Genomic DNA, 19,728 nt, shown 5'->3' on the forward strand with positions numbered 1-19,728 from the left:
TTATGTGACTGAAAATAATAAGGGAATACATGTATTCTAAGGTTTTGTCTTTTTTGTTGATTCTTTTTTAAGAATTTTGTAGGAATTACCTGACATATATATTTATATTATGTAATCAAATAACTAAATTTTAATATGAAATAGTTTCAGCTACCAGCCTGAGTTGATAGATATTTAAAAAAAATCCAAACGGCACATATTTTATTTTATTTTTTTCCAAGCAAGCATAGCCAATGCATAAAGTAATATCCAAGTTAAGTACCAAATGCTGACACGGAGCCATCGGTGGGAATGGGAAATGGGTTTTAACATATATTAAATCCAGACTCAAGCGCTGAGTTAAAAACACCGCGTTAGGAAATAATTATAAGAATTAATTTTAACTGGAATATGTTTTTATAAATTTAATTAACTTGTCTTAAATCCTTCGCTACCACCTAATGAAATTTGTTTCCTTGTACTATACTTACTCCTAAGAATACATTTGTGATTGTGGTTAAGGTGTTTACATATGTATACAGAACATAAACATTGATTACATCTTACATTAAAAAATATAGATTACATTAAAAAATATAGTTGTCTTATAATAAATCAAACAATAAATAACAAATAACAAATAAAACAAATAAACAATAACAAATCAAACCTTAACTGGAACAAACTTGCCTTCAAGAGTTTTAAGTAATTATTACCTTAAACCAAAATACATTAAACAACTTCGATTAATTTATAAAGACGCTCACAAATCGCGTCGACAAATTCTAGCCCGCGCAAAAGTGAACAAACTAAATCTCATCTATTCAACGTGACTTCTGTCACTTTATTAGTCTAGTAGAAACAATTACAAAAGTATGGATCACAATTATGATTCATCATTTTATTTTATTTACAAAATCTTCTTTTGATAGTAATTACTTATAGTAACGTTTTACTGTTAAACGAGCTTACAGTTTTCATTATGGAGTTAAAACATTTACTACTCTCCATATTAAACTGATTAATGTACTCTTAGCGTCAGCAATGGAATTTTAATAAAAAACAAAATTGTCGAGATCACCTAAAGCGGTTTTAAGGAACAAATCGTACAACAATCGTACAATCGTACAACAAATAACAAACGTGTGTTAATTACTTAAACAAAATGGCTCAGATATACCGAGTTTCAATCAGTCTCCAACGACAGCCACCGAGCAAACGGACGGTCAGCTCTAAACAAACTGCTTATATAAATTTACTCGGTACCATTTTTTAATCAAAAGGAGTCCTGTTAATAGTACATAACATTATCCTGACCAAATATTATTTAAAAATTTCACGAAACATTATAAAACACGAACACGTGTTAAGACGACGCTGTATTTCACGTTTCTATGCTATTCTATTAATGTTGTTAAGATCATTCCTAGCTTTAATCACATGTGGTTTACATTGATTTAAATTTGATATCTGTTACTTAGCGATTTGTAAAAGGTCTTTAGTTTTAAAAGTTGAATTTGATAGTTGAGTTAAAGTTGAATTTGATAAGTCTATTTCAAAGTGGAGTATATTGATATAGTTGATATATTATATGACCCTCCAATCATTTAAGCAATAATTACTGAATTATAACGGTCGTAGCAAATTCCACCCCTCCAACCCCCATTTCCCTTTTATACAGAATGATAATCTAGAAGTATGTTTTCCCATTTAAATTTATTTTATCTTTTTCGTACTGAAAATAGTTTCCAAATGAATTAGTAAAATATTCTTACAATAGTTTTATAATAGGACGATTGTTATTTGCGTTTGATTTTAAAATTCTTCAAGTGCAATTTCAATTCTCGTAATGTGTAAAGTCTACTACATAATACAGAAAGTATTTCTTAAATAAAATTTATATCTTTATATGTTTATCTAATTTTCAATTTCCTGTCATTTACTCTGACCTGTGTCGCACCTTATCTCGGTCAGTCAATATTTGTAAGACTCGAGTGGAGAGTGTTTAATGATATTGGAGGCTTAATGTGATTTTTTTAAGAATTACTTTAATCTAATATAATTAATAAGAACTTTTGTTTAAACAATTCATTTAAATACTACACATTATTTAAATATTAAAGCAATATAAACACTTCAATAAACACTATATTTAACTATTAATTTATTTTTTCATATATATACATATATTATCAAGCGGACACAAAGTTTAATGCCAAACTGCATTCTCTGCTTAATGAACTTTATTCTGTAACAAAAACATCGTTATGACATCGTTATGGAACTGAAATATCGTTATCATTTGAAAAAAAAGGACAAGATGAACATCAGAGCTAATTAAATATTAAGAAAATATATAATTTTGCCGAATGTTTAACTTTGTTCACACAAAAACATCCTAAAATAGCACTTGTTAACCATTAAAGATGTTATTATTAAACATTAAGTATAAACATAACGATATATCAGTTCCATAACGATGTCATAGCGATGTTTTAGCGAAGTTTTAGATGGTCAAGACGATTCAGTATCTCCGACAAATATATGTTTTTAATAGAAAATATGACGGACAATAATATGTCTAACATCTAGGATTAACTCATCAAAAATACAAAATGTCATGTCCTTGAGTACTCAACCATACCTCAAGAAACAGAAAGTAAAAAAACAGAAAGTAGATGACAAATAACCAGACTGACAGAGAGACACTTTTATCCCATGATGTAAAACTATCGAAACGAAAGGTACAATGCCAAATAATAAAGTAGACCCAAACAACATGGTTTAAATTTATAAAACTTATTCAATGGCTATGTCATCGAACTAGAAAAAATAAATCGAAACAAAATTTTAATTTTCTGTAAACATGTACATTGATGGCCGTTTCTGTCACAGTATAATGCCTCATTAACTTATCACCCCCTTTTAGAAAAATATGCCATTGTTTATTACCATACTGACTACATTTTGTTAAAACACAATTTTAATAATTTTATACTTGATGCGACGGTTACAACCTGACGACGTACACAATGCCTAAATTTGAGAGGTTGACCTCATTTTGAAGAGTTTAAAACGCAGAACTGAAGTGCTTTAAGTATGATGTACCTACTAAACTACCGTGTGGATTACAAAGTTTGTACAAATTTATACATATACTCATATTAGTGGTAAACTCATTTAAATATGAATTTAAGAGGGATACTTCAGAAAGATAGATAGATGAACAGCATAGATATAAATTGATTTTATTGCGGACTGTTCGTGTTTTAATGAATTTCCCAGAGTTGAATTTTTTTGGACGTGAAATATGTGTCTTTGTTGTAGTTAACAGTGGCACATGTCCTATCTGGATATATATAATTTTTAGCATTAAAATATTTTATACATTATAATATTTTACCTGCAGTTTACTTTACTATACGAAATATAATATTTCCAATATTATTTTCTTAGAATAAGAGCAAAAAAGTTCAGGTGTCTATAATTTAAAAACAAGTCTTCTCGTTTTATTTAATTTTAACAATTAATAATTAATTTATTACTTCACTCAATTTCTTTTTCCCTTAATTTCTTTAATATTTTATTATACAGTTCTTATCCAGGATTAAAATGAGTTTTAATTAAGAGATACTTTTACTTTTTATTGACTGTTCAGGTAAATTAATTGTTACCAATTGTTAACGGCTTTCATCTCCCGAAAATCGTTTTCATTTAAATTTATATGTTCACGACATGCTCCGCTTTAAATATTTATTTAAAAAAATAAAAAGATTGTCCAATAGAAAGGTTAATATAAAATTGGGATAAGTTTCTTTCCATTGTAAATACGTTAAAATTTTGTAAAAAAAATATTTTATCGTTTCAAGATTAGCTGAAGAAACACATAGTCAATAATAAAACAAACTTTTCATATGCACTTAGAAAAATCAACTTTCACAATATTATAAAGAAGCACATCAGTTTGATTTATTTGTGTATACACTGACATTTGCGGTTCTAAGTTCAGTTCCACTCAGTATTTATATCCTAACAATTAAATTTCCGGAAAAGTGGTAATTTCAAAGGCTTAAATGAGCCCAAAGATAAACGATACGACGTGGAAATTTAACACTGTAACCAACTCTTTTGTCGCATTATTGTACTTCGTTGAATCGAGATATTTAAAGATATATTAAGCTTTAAATCACGGTTGAGAGATTTTGAAATAAATTCCAGACGTATTAGAAATAGTTAAGGTTTCATTAAAAGTTGGGACAAGAACAATTTACAAACAATAATTATTTCCTAGCAAATAATTTAATAATAATTAAAAGTTAACTCTTTTTCTATATCTAAAGTATTTGAAAATTCAGAAATCAAAGTGAGGATAAAAATAGTGCTCAATTTATTTCTTATAGAGAAGTTTAAACGTTTTACTTAATTCAGTTACCCTGAAATGTGTCATCTATTTTGATTTCATTGACTGAACCTAATAGGCAAAATATTGGGATGTATGCAAGGTTTTATACTTACTAGTAATTGAAATTGAAATATACAAAAGAAAATAATTAAAGATAAAGATAGTTAACCGAAGTACTTCAAAATGTAAACTTTCTGGCGGTCCCACCACGGCAGATCTCACACAAGTCAGGAGAGGTTCAACAGTCACACTCGGGAAAGGATTATTAGCTTGGACTTAAACCAAAACACTTCTGGAATTGATTATATTCAAATGAAGTGTTTAAACAATAAACTCTCCATTCCAGTTACAAAACAAAGAAAAAATTATACATTTTCCAGGAAAAGGCCTCGCAAATTGTAGAATATTTACCATTACAAAGAGTCAGGTGTACTTCTAAGAGCCTGCGATGTGTAACAAGAATTTATAAAATGTCGACCATCAAGCAGGCGACCCGGGTAAAGGACGAAACACAAACACATAGAGACAGACTTAAGAGAAAAGACGGATAACTGTCAATTCCTTGAATTTATACGCTCCAAAGAAATAATATAACGAGAGGATACACCCACAGGCATTAAAATGCTCAAGTATAAATTTAATTAGTGTACAACAATAGTAAAAAAAGTTTAGAAGAATTCAAGAGAATTATGAAAACTAAAATTTTGCAATTAAGTACGTAAAGATTTCAATGTATAACCACAACGATACAAGAAACTCTGGAACGATAAACCCTTTCATAACTTAACCAGAAAAAATAGTCAAACCTATAAAAATCCAAAATTTGGCTATTCAAAAATAATATAAAATAAATATGGAGCAAACCAGAACCAGCTGGTAACCCCGTGATAATAAATGTAATAAGTGTACATAGATTTAATCAAATGGTTTCAAAGAGTAGCTGACGAAATATAAGCTCGTATACACGACAAACATACAACAAAGTATTTAAGATAATAAAAAAAATATGCTTTATTTCATACGTAACACTTCGTTACCTAGAAAAAGAACAGTTTTATTCTATTTACCGAGCGTTCACATACACCTGACCTGTTTTCATGTCAGAGGTATTGTAATGACACTCACGAGCATAATTATATTCACTTTTTTATTTACTTAGAACATTTTTTTTTTAATTCTAACGATAATAACCCGGCTTTTCCACATCAAGCGATTGCCAAGTGACCGTCAATTTTGTGTCCATCACTAGTAATGAATAATTAAATATTTTATTAAGTTAAATAAAACCTCTATACATAAATTGAATTACATTCAAAGATTTACTGGCCCGTGTGAGGCATTCAATCGAATAATTGGTGGTCGAAAATGACCTACATAATGTTGATAAAGCACTTTAAGTAGAATTAAATCGAATTTTCACACACTCATACATGGCATTGACTTCATTATCATTATTTAGTATTACGAAAGGTATGAACAACTTATTTTAAGAAGGTGCAAGGTACCTTTTAAGGGAGTTTTAGTGCACAAATTATGAACTGAGAATGCTTATAAATTACGTTGGGAAGTAAACGTATGTTGACTTTGTGTCGGCGGTGAAAAAGTCGCTGTAGTTCAGAACGTTAAGCATCAGCGGCGCTTATGTATTGCAGGCATGTATTATGACGAACGGTGAGTTTTGGAGACACGTTTAATGTAACATGGTTTCTGGTTCATGAAATTGCATTTCGCTTTTAATTTAAATTTAAGGGATTAGTTTGTTAATATTTTTATTTTTTTTTTAATTTCTCTCCTCCTTACAGACTTTTAACTTTCTGTTTCGCTAATGCAACACTATTATGTTTATGTACTTTAATTAACGGGACTTAATTCTTCGGGTTTGTTGTTAAAACCTGGTAAATAAAATAACTTTGCCAACCGAAATAGATGATTGGATTTTATAAATAAAAAATTGTTATGTACTCAGACCTCTGCTTTTGATGAGGCGTTGTTATTAAAAAATATATAAACAAAATTTCAAACAGAAAGTTTAACCTCAAAACTTTGATGTCTGTTTTTAAATTCGGTATTTTTTTCTCTGACAAAGATATGAAAGGTGACTTCCAAAAGTGAAAAGTGATTGACTCACGGTCGAAACTCGATTGTGATTTTTCCCAACGTTTTAACATGTTGAGTTTAATCATTTGTGTATTGAAACCATACTAAGCCCAATAATTTCAAAAACCTTGAGTACAGTAGACCAGCTATGACTACCCAAAGGATGTTCGTCAGCCTCTAACTCAACTCCATATTGAAGGTCGTCATTATATCTCTCTATATACACATGTTTTAAGGTACCTGTGGAGCTAATATTCCAGCAATATGGACATTTGGAGTGACCATTTCAGATTAAAAAGAGAGTTATCTACTATTACGATATTAAATTAAAATAAAATGTATAATTGAATTTCATGGTGGATAGTACATACTCAGGAGAATCTTTATATTGAATGTTTTTATATTTTTCTAAATCTTATTTATTAAGTTTCTAATTTCTCCCTCTGATTTTAAATTCTAAAATAATGGTCTCGGTGAGCTGTGATTTATAAATGTGATTTTGATAAGTTTTACTGCGATATTTTGTTTATTACAGTGTAAACAAAGCATTGAGACAAATATACCTTCTAGTCAATACGGTTTCATACCTGTGGTATAATATAATTAATAATCACTGAATAAAAACACTTTTATGAGACAAATGAATGTTTTTATCTCCATTGCTGTTAATTAGCGTCAAAATGCTCGAAAAAGAAAATAAAATGTAACAAACAAAATCTACACAGAAACGAAATGAAGTTAATGATCACAAATGATTATGGAAATCATCAAGCCGATAAGGTAATTAAATTTTCATTTAAAAATATATTTCTTAAATATAATAGTACTTTTTAATTAAATTATGATGTTAAATAGTGATATATGTAAATCCGGTGGGTGACTTATCAATTATAATTAAACAGACTCATTCAAACTCCTTCAAATGGTTTAATTACATTTAAATGTCAGTATAGTCAGTTCGTGTGATAGCTTCACCGACATTTTTGGAATCTATACCTTTGAGAGGCGCGAGCGAGAATTTTTAAAGTTACTATTTTAAAAATACAAAACGTAACACCTCAGCTATCTCATAAATGCAGAATTGTACGAAATAAATCCAACAAATGATATTTTATTTCCAGTATACATATTTGTATCACAAGAGTGACAAAAAACGAATAGTTGATTTTTTTTATAAAGTAATTACCTTCTAACTAACGAACTACCTTCTAAAATTTAATATTGAAGCATGAATATATACAACCCTGCAATTTTGTCTGTATTAAGTTTTCAGCGATCAATTTGACAAAGTATCATAAATCAGTAGTACAATTTTGTTTCTTACAAACAATAAACAACGAAAAATGGTCAAAATAAAAAAAAGGGAATGAATACGCTCTGAAAACAACCGCTTATTCACTATATTTTAAATAAGAATGCATTTGTATTGGAAACTTTAGTTTAACTGAAGTGTACAGTATAAACAATAACACTATTAGTGACAGAATACACGACGTGGAGGAGTGTTTGTGTTTATGAAAGGAACTAATTGATATCTATTACGGATCCTAATGAAACAGAACAGAATAATACAGAAAATTACTGAAGCGTTTCATACAAAACCTTTCTGTGAAGTAACTTAGCGTAATTATTAACTACTTTACGACTTTTTTATGTAATTCAGGTTTTATATTTTAACGATTCTGAAAGTAAAAGTCCCTTTAAAATTATATGTATCCGTGGAGACTTTTTGTAATCCTTTTTCTCCTGATGTTATTGAAGTGCTTCGGTGAACAGTTAGTTAGTCGTTTGAAAATTAAAAACATGCAAGAGTGAAACATTAAACATCATATATAAGTATATATAAGACGAAAGCTATTAGCATTCCATGGATTCCCCGTGCGGGCGCCGGGTCCACCGGGACCATGCAGTTAATACTTAATCATGTAAAATAATTACAATTACTTAAAAATAAATCTCACCATAATAATAATAGTAATATTACTGTCAACTACTTCATTCAAATGCATCAACATTTTTTTTAACTTCTGCAATATAATATCAGATTATTGAACAACTTTGGTTTACGTTATAAAACACATGCTTTACTCCTCTCCCTGCAACGCGATGGACCCGGCACCCGCACAGTGATTCCATGGAGTGCTGAGAGGTTTCGTCTCATTATGTCAATTATTTCATTTATTTCTTAGTTAGAATATTGAAACCTATAAATATTAATTTGTTTAAAAGATACGCTGAAATGAAATTACGGACTACAATAATTTTCCAAGTCAATTAAGATTAGTGAATGATATTGTTGAAGATTCAATAATAGTATCGTAAGCCCATTTAAGGGAAGATATAAGAAATAAAATAGTCTTATTTACTTTGAGGGTACATTTTTATAAATTGAACATCAAAACGATGTCTACAAAACGGCATCTGCAACGAAACTATTATTCAATTTATATAAAATGTGTAACATTGAGAATATGATTGCTCTATATGAGTTGTTACTATTAATAAAATGTGCCATAAGTTACGTCATCCTCATTAAAACGTTATGGCATAGTAACAGGTTAGCGTCTCTAGTTATGTCTATTATGAAAAATATTTGTTAAATTTGTGAAATGAATTTAATTAAGCGTTTAAATGAGATAATATTTCAAAATGTTTACCAAAATTTATTGATAAAAGAAACTGTATAACTCTTGTTCAACTTAAGCAGTAGTTATGTATACAATGATTAAAATGTCTCATACACAAACATGAAAAATTAAGAAAATCCAGACAGTAGTGACTGCATTTTTTATAAACTATCCTTATCTTTGGGTTACAGTTAAAATTCAAATTTATTTCATTCTTACCTAAAGCTTCAATAAGAAATAACTTTACATAAAATATTAATTAAAAAAAAAATGTGGAACAAATTGTCCACGCAATATGTTCTACTATATATTTCAAAGTTTTCAATGAAACAACTTACTGTAAAGAGCTTTATCCTCATTTACATAATGAAATTCGCTGTCCGTCAGTGAGCGCCTCATAAATATGAAATAGCAATGAAATACAGGCTATGAAACATATTTTAGACGTTGATCTTAAAATCCACTTTGTGCTTTATACAAGTATTTACCTTTGTATATCAGATTAAATATTATTTAAATGCAGTGCAGCAATTGTAAGAAATACAATACTGGCTAGACAACTAGCAATCAACCTAAGGTTTTAAACATTTACAACTTAAAGGAAAGATCTGGATAATTATTGAGTTTTCTAACTAAAGTATCAATAAAAGTTAAATAAATAAAAATATTTATATTTTACTTATACTTTTAATTCCTCTCTATGACAATGGATTGAGAAATCAATACATATTAATATGATTGCTACTATCTTTCTTTAAATATAACGGGAGTGTCGCAGAGAGAGAGAATATTAACAAAAAATTTTAATGCAAACATACAATTTCCACAAAGATGTTTCGTGAGAATAAGAATCTCTAATACATCTAATTTGTTATGTAATAAATGTTATTTTGTCTTTTTATTTATACGCTGTATTGAGATGTGAGGTAATTTGAAAAATTAAAAATAATATAGTGTTTTCTTAAAATGTTAATTGAAAGAATTTGGTAAGTTATGATCACTACTTCTATTACATTATCAGTACCTTCTTTAAATTTATCTGAAGCGCTCGGAGGAATATCTTATCGACAAAATTATTAGAACATTCATAGCGGGTCCTATTTAACTAATTTACTTTCCCGACTGGATCGCCGATTTTATTTAATAAATTATTGGTATAAATATTCTTGAACATGTTAAGACTAAGACTATAATCAGTGTTCAGTCAATGATAAACGTTTTAGTAATATTTAAAAATTATTTACATATTTCTATATTGTTTTTAATGACTATACTAGTCATTATATAAAGACCTTATGTTAAACCTAAGTTTATTTATAGGAGCGGCACTATTTCAATGCAGATTCTGAGATATTTATTTAAAAGTAATCAGTGAGAATCATATTATTCATTAATTTATATTTGTATTTCGCATCCTACTTTCCTGCATTGTGTTTCTAAAACACCATGTCGAAATGTTAGATCGTCACGAAGGGTATCCGATGACGTGTGTTTCACGCTACCACAGTCAGTGGTGGGCAATTAGTAGGGTAAAACCGCAGGAAAGTTTGCCCTGAAAGTTAAGCACTATACAACTGGTATAAACAATTTCTATTAAGATACAGATTAAATTAAAATAGACCTTTTAAACACCAGGTGTACATTATGTCAACTTTAAGTCCTGTAGATATAAAGACCAGATATGCAATGATTTTCATTATTTTTTACAAAATCTTCTGATCATTAAGGTCATCCTGACATGATCATTAAAATTCTTCTGATCATTATGGTCAGTTATTGATTATAATACAATAAAATAGCCAACTTTGTGCTCTGTTAATATTTTTTTCTTTTATAAATCAAAGATGGCAAACGAGCAACGATCTAATTGATGGGAAGTAGTCACCGTCGCCCATGGACATCAGCAACATAAGGGATGTTGCAGATGCCTTGCCTACCTTGATTGGGAAAGAGTGGAGAGGAAAAAGTGGGAGAAGGGAAAAAGCAAGATGCTCTCTCACTCATATGAAGAACGCAGACATTAAAGACTAATTCACGCCGATCTTCTGTGCGAGGGTAGTAATATCCTGGTCGAGCCAGCCCATGTTCGAGCTGTAGTTACTTGACCTCAGCTAGGCTCTATCACCTTATGGATTTTTGTAATTATGAGATACCCCCAGACGCTTTTAAGGTAGCTGGATTCTCCTTTTTCATTTGATTTTATGAACGAGTAAATTAGGTTACATGAGTTTTATTTCCAATTGCAACACTCTAAAATTCCATATGACTTGTCATAATTTTAAGGAAGTTTTATACAGTTAAAACTCCGATCAATACTGTAACATAAACAAAACTCTTAAGTTTTATTAGCACATCGCAATTCGTTAAGAGGTAAATGTAGTATAATTGACATATTATATCTTTATTTTTGAGAAATGTCTAGACGGTAAATATTTGCTTTTTTAATTTTAGCTCTAGGAAATAGTCAATAATAAGGCAAAATAGAGTTCTCATTATACAGTTACAATATTAAGACTCATGAATAAACATCCAGGTTATATTATAAATTATATAAATAAGTTATTGTATTCTTTAACTCGGGATAAAAGAAATAAATATGTGAATGCAGTCCTGTAACTCTTAAGAGTTTCAGTACGAAAAGAAAAAACTTAGAAAATACTCTATTCCCCTCGAGTGTTGCCACTTACGAATAAATTTTCTTCAATCTACTCTCCACAAGTTATTTGAATTAAAGTAATGAAAGTTTTAAAATTTGCTCTCAATTTCTTAAATACATTTGTAAGATGAAAGACAATTTACAATTTTATTACTAATTCCATCTAATATTTATCAAGCAACTCGTTCTATTGAATTTTATTTTCATTAACATTAAATATTCAACAAGTACTGCCACAAGAACCACTTTTCATGTGAGCTTGTTCAATTAACTTTTACAAGTAGTCATCGAATTTTATTCTATATTTACGTCAAACTATTCATTCACAATTTTTAATTTTAATTCAAATATTTGCTTGCAACAAGTTTATAATATATATTTGGGATTCGGAAAAAACTTACAAAAATATAATCGTCTCATAAACCTACAACTTTTAAATAACAAATCTAACCTTAACTGGAAAAAAATAGTCTAAAAGAGTTTTAACTAATTATTATCTTAAAACTCTTAAATATCATGTATTTAACGTCACTTCGGGTGCGTTCCGAAGTTTTTATAGTTCGGAACGAATAAAATGTGTGTTCCCTAAATATATATTATTTATTTTCAGCAAGCCCGATGACAACTTATTACAAGATTATTGCTTTCGAAATTTAATACATGGTCAAAATTATTTTACTGTTTCTTTAATGCAATCTTCAATTTGACTTCTTTTCAATACATATTTTGAGGAAGACCATTACCATCAACTTTGAATTAAGTCGCCGTGAACACCGAGTTAAAATAAAATTTTCTAGTTTTATTATTTACTTGTTGTAGATTTCATTTATTTGTTGTAATTTTAAATTTATTATAAAAATAATAGTTTTATTATAATTTGGAAATATTAAGCTTTTGATGACTACATTCCATCACATAGGCCGTGTGCTCGTTTGCCACCTTTGATATAAAAAAGTGAATCTATTTCCTCATACAGACTAACAATAACGTTAGACCATTTTGATTATAATCTTTTTTGGGAAAATTATATATTTTTCGATGGCAAGCAACTCTTCATGCCTCCGATTTGATTTTCCGTTTTATTTTTTTTCGTTTTCATAATTTTGATAAAGATTTTAACTATGAAATATTATCATGATTCAAAAGACCAGAAATAATTACATGAGCAAATTATCACGAATTTGTCACTTTTAATTCATTACATTAACGTTCTTATTTCTGTGTTAATATGGTTTATATTTTAATGAAAAGATTCTTATCACACTGTATAACTAAATTAGTCGGTCTGTTGAATGCTTCGGGTCGTTTGCTTTTAATGAGGTATTCAATTCAAAGATTTTAATATTTCCCTTCTGTTTCGTGGTTAAATGGTATAAGGTATAAATAAACTAATAAAATCTGCATAAATATTGAAAAAATAAATATGCATCAGTTACTCTGAAGGCATTATTATATATTATATAAAAATCTTATAGAACCTTTATCTTGCAGTGTCTGTAGTCGAAATATACAGAATGTCAAAATAGTTTTGAAAAAAAAATGTATAAAAATTTTATTTTTATAAGGAGACCGTGAGTGTATGGTTTTAAGAAATCCGTCTTCACATTATAATTAACAGTAACATTTGAGAAATTCACTTGATTTGAACACTTAATGCGTAAGAGTTTTAATGTTATTCATCAAATGATATAAAGAACATCTCATAAATGTGGCAATAGAAATATGTAAAAACCATACAACAGAGTGAGCTTGTTCGTAAGCGAAAGTAAGTTCATTATTTATATAAATAATATAATAACAATGAAAATAAATATCATTTTTCAAATAAAATCGTCTTATGCTGAATGTAGACATAAGTTTAGACCAATTTAAACATAAGTCAAATTAGTGAAACTGAAGAAAAAACGTACATACGTTGTAAATATATGTAAAAACAAACTGTAGGGTTAGATTATACCGGGCATATTGTTTTAAGTTTTACATTAATCTAAACTTTTAAAAAATAATGTAAGTAAACATCAATTTATATGGATGTTACTAGTGAATTATATAAGGTGGCAACCGGAGGTTCCAGGAAAACTACGAAACTTACCTATATGTATATTATAATTATAATAAAAATTACATATTAAAACTTATAACCTATGTCTAAGACTACATGATTGCCCCGATGTTAGGATAGCAATCCCATTCCATAGCTTGTGTCGTATCAGGAATCTTCTGGCTCACACGGCTTGGTGTTCGTTCCGCGGAGTCAGCGGCGTCACTCGTTATATGATATTTTATCCATACAACGATGTTGCCCCGGCGATGTTCATTTATTTTATAATATGTAGCGCGTACGTAACAAGTGTAACGTATGAATAATTAAGAATAATTAAAAATGGCAATCCTGACCTTAATATTTGTATACAGTCACACCACTCTAAACTAGCTCCATGATGTAGTGAGATATGTATGCTGAGTTAAATATTCTTACAGACAACAAGATCACTTAACATGACCGTTATTTATGTTGAAATGTAAATTATTGTTATGTTGAGATTATTTATGAAATAATAATGGCCGCAATCTGTTACAGTGCAATGTTTTATTGAAAGGCTTCTAAATTATTCATCTAAACCTTGTGACTTAAATTCCAAACGAGGCCTCATGTTATATTCATGTCTTGGGTCTCATCATTAAAGTTGGTAAATGTTCAAACAGCCTCTCTAATGGGTTCACTATTAACTTCAATCATTCTTCTTACTAATGAACTATTCCTAACGATGTGAAATTACTAACCCATGATGCAAGCACGGCATATCTCTTATGATAAGTATTGTTATGTTGTCCTGTATTCAATAATCCTATTATAATTTTATCAATACATATTTTCTTATAGATTCTAGATATAACTTTTAATTGATTATTATACATACACTTGGCTAATTTCGTTAACGAAATAATCTGCAATGCAAACAGTGAAAATATGATTATTATTAATATTTTATAAAAACTTGACATGTTTTTTTTTTAGTACATCAAATTTGTTACAGTGTTGTATCTATACATATAATAAGACAGTAAAAATCGAATGTCTGTACATTAAATATTTTTCCAAAAAACTGATAGGAGGTAAATAAGAAGAGTCATAGAAACCAAAAAAACAATTTTCGGAATTTATGTCTGTCTGTCTGTCTGGTACGTTATAACTTAAAAACTACTCAACTGATTTGAACGCGGTTTTCAGAGTTGGATTACATATAATTAGGAGCATTGTCAAAACTTTGTTTCGTCAAAATCGGTTAAGGGAAGAAGAAGTTATGGTATTTGAAAATTTACTTCAAGCACTGCTTCAAAACTTTTAAACACTACAACTTAATATTGATTAGTTATATATTATATATCAGTTAATAGTTAATTAGTTATATGAGTTACTAAAAAAATATGTTCTCATCTACTGTCTTCTCTTCTCTCTTTTCAACCTAGATCGCGGTGTTAAGATTCTTCGTTGTGTAATGACTGGCATGCGGTTTGAAAGTTCATTGTTGATTGTTGGTTGTGGTTGTTAATCATTTGATGTCATCCCTTTTCTGTATGTAATTATTTTAAGTTTGATATATATGTGGTTATGCGAAAAGCGACCAACACGCGGGTTGAGCCGCGGGCAACAGCTAGTAGGAAATATAGTCTAAACTGACATACAATTTTTGTCTGAAGTTAGAGCGACTTCTAAAAGATTTTTGATAAAGGTACGGTAAGGTAAGGTGTAGTAATAAAAACACGCGATGAAAGTTTCTGTATTCATAGAAAACATGCTTCGTTATTAACTTTGAAAATCGCTAAATGTTTTTAACTTGACACTTATTAGTGTCATCATTAAACAATGAGATCACCGAGTTTATAGTAATTTGTTATGGTATTTAGTTATTAATTTAAATATTTATCAATGTCTTTATAAAAGAAAAATATGAAAAAAATAAAACCGAAAAAAATTCAAATAGCTTTAAGAATAAATTACACTAGCCAATGTGACAGAGCAGTATATATAAAATGTCAAATTATAAGGTTGGACGTTAATGATACTCTAGTAACATGACATCTTCGCTTTTCCATATAATCAAATATGGATATTATAATAGGCTTATGAACAAACTCATCTATACTTTCTTCTTCGTCGCAAGGGTCTTTGCAGACTCGTCGTGGTCATCACGTATCAGTGATCCGTGATACATGATGACTTTCATGGGAAGATATAGTTGCACTGGTTTCCCCTTGCCTTCTGCACCAGCACTTTTTTTGGGTCTGTTTAGACCCCAAGGCTTGCTGTAGCCTGTTCCAGCCAGTGGTGTCTAAATACTCTTAAAAAGTACATATGACTCGGAAAGGATGACATTGGTACTTGCCAGGTTTCGAACCCGCGCCGTCTCGTATGGGAGGCGGGCCTTTTAACCTTCAGGTCACCACTGGTTTCTTAGACTTAGATCACATCTACACTTAGGTATAGATAATAATAAATAATCTATACCTAAGTATAGATGAGTTTTAAAAATATATTTTAAAAAGACCTTAATAATCATTACTAATGTATGTAGCATGGAAGATAATGTGATTATTATAAAATATATCATGCTTATACCAAACTTTTGTTCAAAAACTTTTTCTCTTTCCAAGTAGTCCTCAGTTTATTATCTAGATTTATTTTAGAAACGAAGCGATGCAGAATTCTTAGTATTTTCTGTCTTGAAATAAATAACTTAACCAGAAGTAAATTAACTTTTCTTCATTTAATCAAATTATAAAAGTTCTATTATAAAACATAAAATAGTAATAATAATACTCTTAGAATACTTTCTCTTTCTTTAATATTTTTTCTATATCTAATATGAAATTAAGTAAAAATTGTTGAAATAAATCCTAGGTTTTGAAGACTTTTCTACATTAAATTAGTAAGCATTTTCATAAAGATATTCTCACATACATTTATATTTTGATTTTACTAAATTATGATTAATATGATTGATTGTATCATCATTTTCATTGATTTAATATAAAATATTACGTTATTATTTTAATTAATGTTTTTTTTATTGAAATTTTCTAAAGGCTTTTATTTTCATGAAGTTATTTAAAGTTTTTTTTTGCAGCCGAATGCAATCATGTCAGCAATACTTTTTCTAATATTTTTAATTACTATGAAAAACAAGAGTTTCATTAAGTATTATTGGTTTCTAATTTGTATATACTAATTTACCCTTGTTTATAACTTTTAGGGTACGTGCAAGAAAATAGAAGCAATGCTGGCACCAATTCTTGGGTAGGTTTTTGAGGCGAGATTAAAGCTTGTCCCATTCTTCTCCTATTATACCAGAACGACTATAGAGCTGGCTCGTGAATTACGGGACTAAATGGAACCTTAAATTGTTTAAAATATATTTTTCTATATACATATTTTAGATAATATGTAATTTTTATGAGGTAATGTTCAATACTTACAAAAAAAAAAAAAAAATTTTTTTTAAGCCAGACGATTTAGTTTGGGTTGCAACATTGCTAGACAAGTGCAAAAAGATTTTCAAATAATATATAAAAAATGTATTGTGAAATTTAATAGCTAACCATGGTGACTATGGCGTATGACTTGGTTTTCGATGTGTATGCCTGGCTTAAAAAGTAATCATGTCTCTTTTTCTTAAGACAGGTAAGTATATCCTACTTATTTTTTTATATTAATTTCTTTAAAAAATATATCCTATTTTTATATCACATGACTACGACTCGGTATAGTAGAGACATTGGTGTTAAGTATTGGTACTAAAACTTCACTTTTTATTTTAACAAAAAAATTGTATTAAGGTTTAGTAAAGTCATTCTTTAAAATTTGCTTAAAATTCTTCAAGTAATTTAAATTGTCACTGCAGAATAAACACGTCCAACTAATTTGAAGGAGCGCGAGGATAAAGTAATTGTAACTTGTGATTTCTAATTTATATTCATTTTAGCGCGGTTACAACGCGCTGAAGCATTTAAACAATTACAACACAATCAATTTGATTGCCATTATTATTCAAAATAAGAATTGAATTAAAAGCTGACCATAGGCTTACACTTACTTTTTACAAAATCCTCCGACAGTTCAGTTTGCACCTCTAAATTTGATGTGAACGTAGCTGATCTAAATTCTAATAATTTAGAATTTTAGAAACCCCACACATAAAATGTGAGTAGATATGTACTTAAGTAGAAAATCATTTCATTAAAGTTACGGTTTGCTATTGTTTGAAACCTTTCTTTTCGAAGATTGTAACGTTTTTATGAGCTAAAATGTAACTCTGAAAATGATCCTTTTTGGCACTTCATGTACAATATTTCAAATTTTAATTAATAACGTTCATTGAAGTTTTTTTTGTTATAATATAATTTTTAATAATATTATTATTTAGTGTATATTATTAATTTAACAACTATTAAAATCATATTAATTGTTGCTAGGGTACTTCCATGTACATACATATTGGAGGCATTATTTCTATCGAACTATATCTTTGAAACAAACAATAAAGGACAGTTAAATTTCCCGGAGTGGTCCGACAGCTTATATAGAAAAATTTTTGATGGTAAACATAAAAGTTTCCCAAAAAGTGTAGCTGTGCTGATGGGTACCGAATTAGAGGCAGATCAGATGCCTCATTAAGATATTAAAAAATGCAAGTCACGAATTAGCGACATTTGAGTCCATTAGCATCCAGAGGAAATAAAGTTTTAGGGCTTCAAGACGACGGAGAGGCTGAAAGCAGATACGATTGGGGATACACACACACATACCTCGCGCGGTAAAAAAGTTATATTCAAGATTATAACCTGGGTATGTAAGGTTACTGCGTCTGTAAAAAAAGAATCTGCGTCTCCCTCAAAAAAAGCAGATAAGGCCTTCAGTCTCCAGGTGGTGGTGGAGTAGTAAAAGGTTACAGTGCTGAGGTTAGTGAGGTACACTTTTAAAGATCGTAAGCAGCCGCTCTACATATTTCTGGTTTTCGTTTTATAATTTTTCATTTTTAATATAGTATATAGTAAATTTGGATTATGTAAGTTGAACTAGACCTTGATATTATTATCCATCAACACACCTAGACTCACGATGCCGATAGGAGCTTGATCTGGGGATTGGAGGGAGGTCCGAACCAGTAGACATTGCAATCGGGTTCTTTCATTCGATCACCAACAGACATGATGGTGCCATCCTGGGATAGCTTTTCATTGGTGGCCAGCCCACTTATTGTGACTAATATAAAAAAAAAACTTACATCACGGGGAAAGCAAAGGTAGCATACTCGGACATAGCAGAGATCATTGTATTTCGTACTCGGCTCGAGTCACAAGGCAATTGTTCAGACCCAGCTTCCATAAGACTTTATCAAACAAAATATCGGAACACGACGAATCGTTTAGGGGCATGACTTTGTCTGGTGGGTGGTTACAATGCGCGTAGTCGGTATTCGGGCCTCCCACTCACGATATAAACTTATTGGAGAACAATTATTCAAAATCAGACGAGTTATTTAGTTAGTTCATTGGAATAATGCTATCCCTTAACTAGTTAGATAAATAATAACTGGAATAGAATAATTAAGATTAACACTGTCAAACAAAAAAGCAGCTCTATCGTAAAAGAGTTATATATTTTTTTGTGTAAACTTGTTCTAATTGAAAGTACCAACGTTAACCCAAACGGCTTTGAATGGCTTTCATACATTTATTTGGCAATAAAAGTAACCTGGTTCAATCGGATGCCATTTGTTATAAATTGAAAAAATATGAATTTGCAACGTATATATAAAGATATAGCAACATTTTTTTTTACTGTACCTATACGAGCATATATCTACGCCATTTTTTTTTGCTTTTATAAATAAAATAAGCAATACATACCTATGTGATGAGATCTAAGGCTTTCGCGAGTATTCATTTAAATAGAAGTAATATTT

This window comes from Danaus plexippus (assembly GCF_018135715.1).
Source record: "Danaus plexippus chromosome 16 unlocalized genomic scaffold, MEX_DaPlex mxdp_31, whole genome shotgun sequence".
In the NCBI taxonomy this organism is placed as follows: Eukaryota; Metazoa; Arthropoda; class Insecta; order Lepidoptera; family Nymphalidae; genus Danaus; species Danaus plexippus.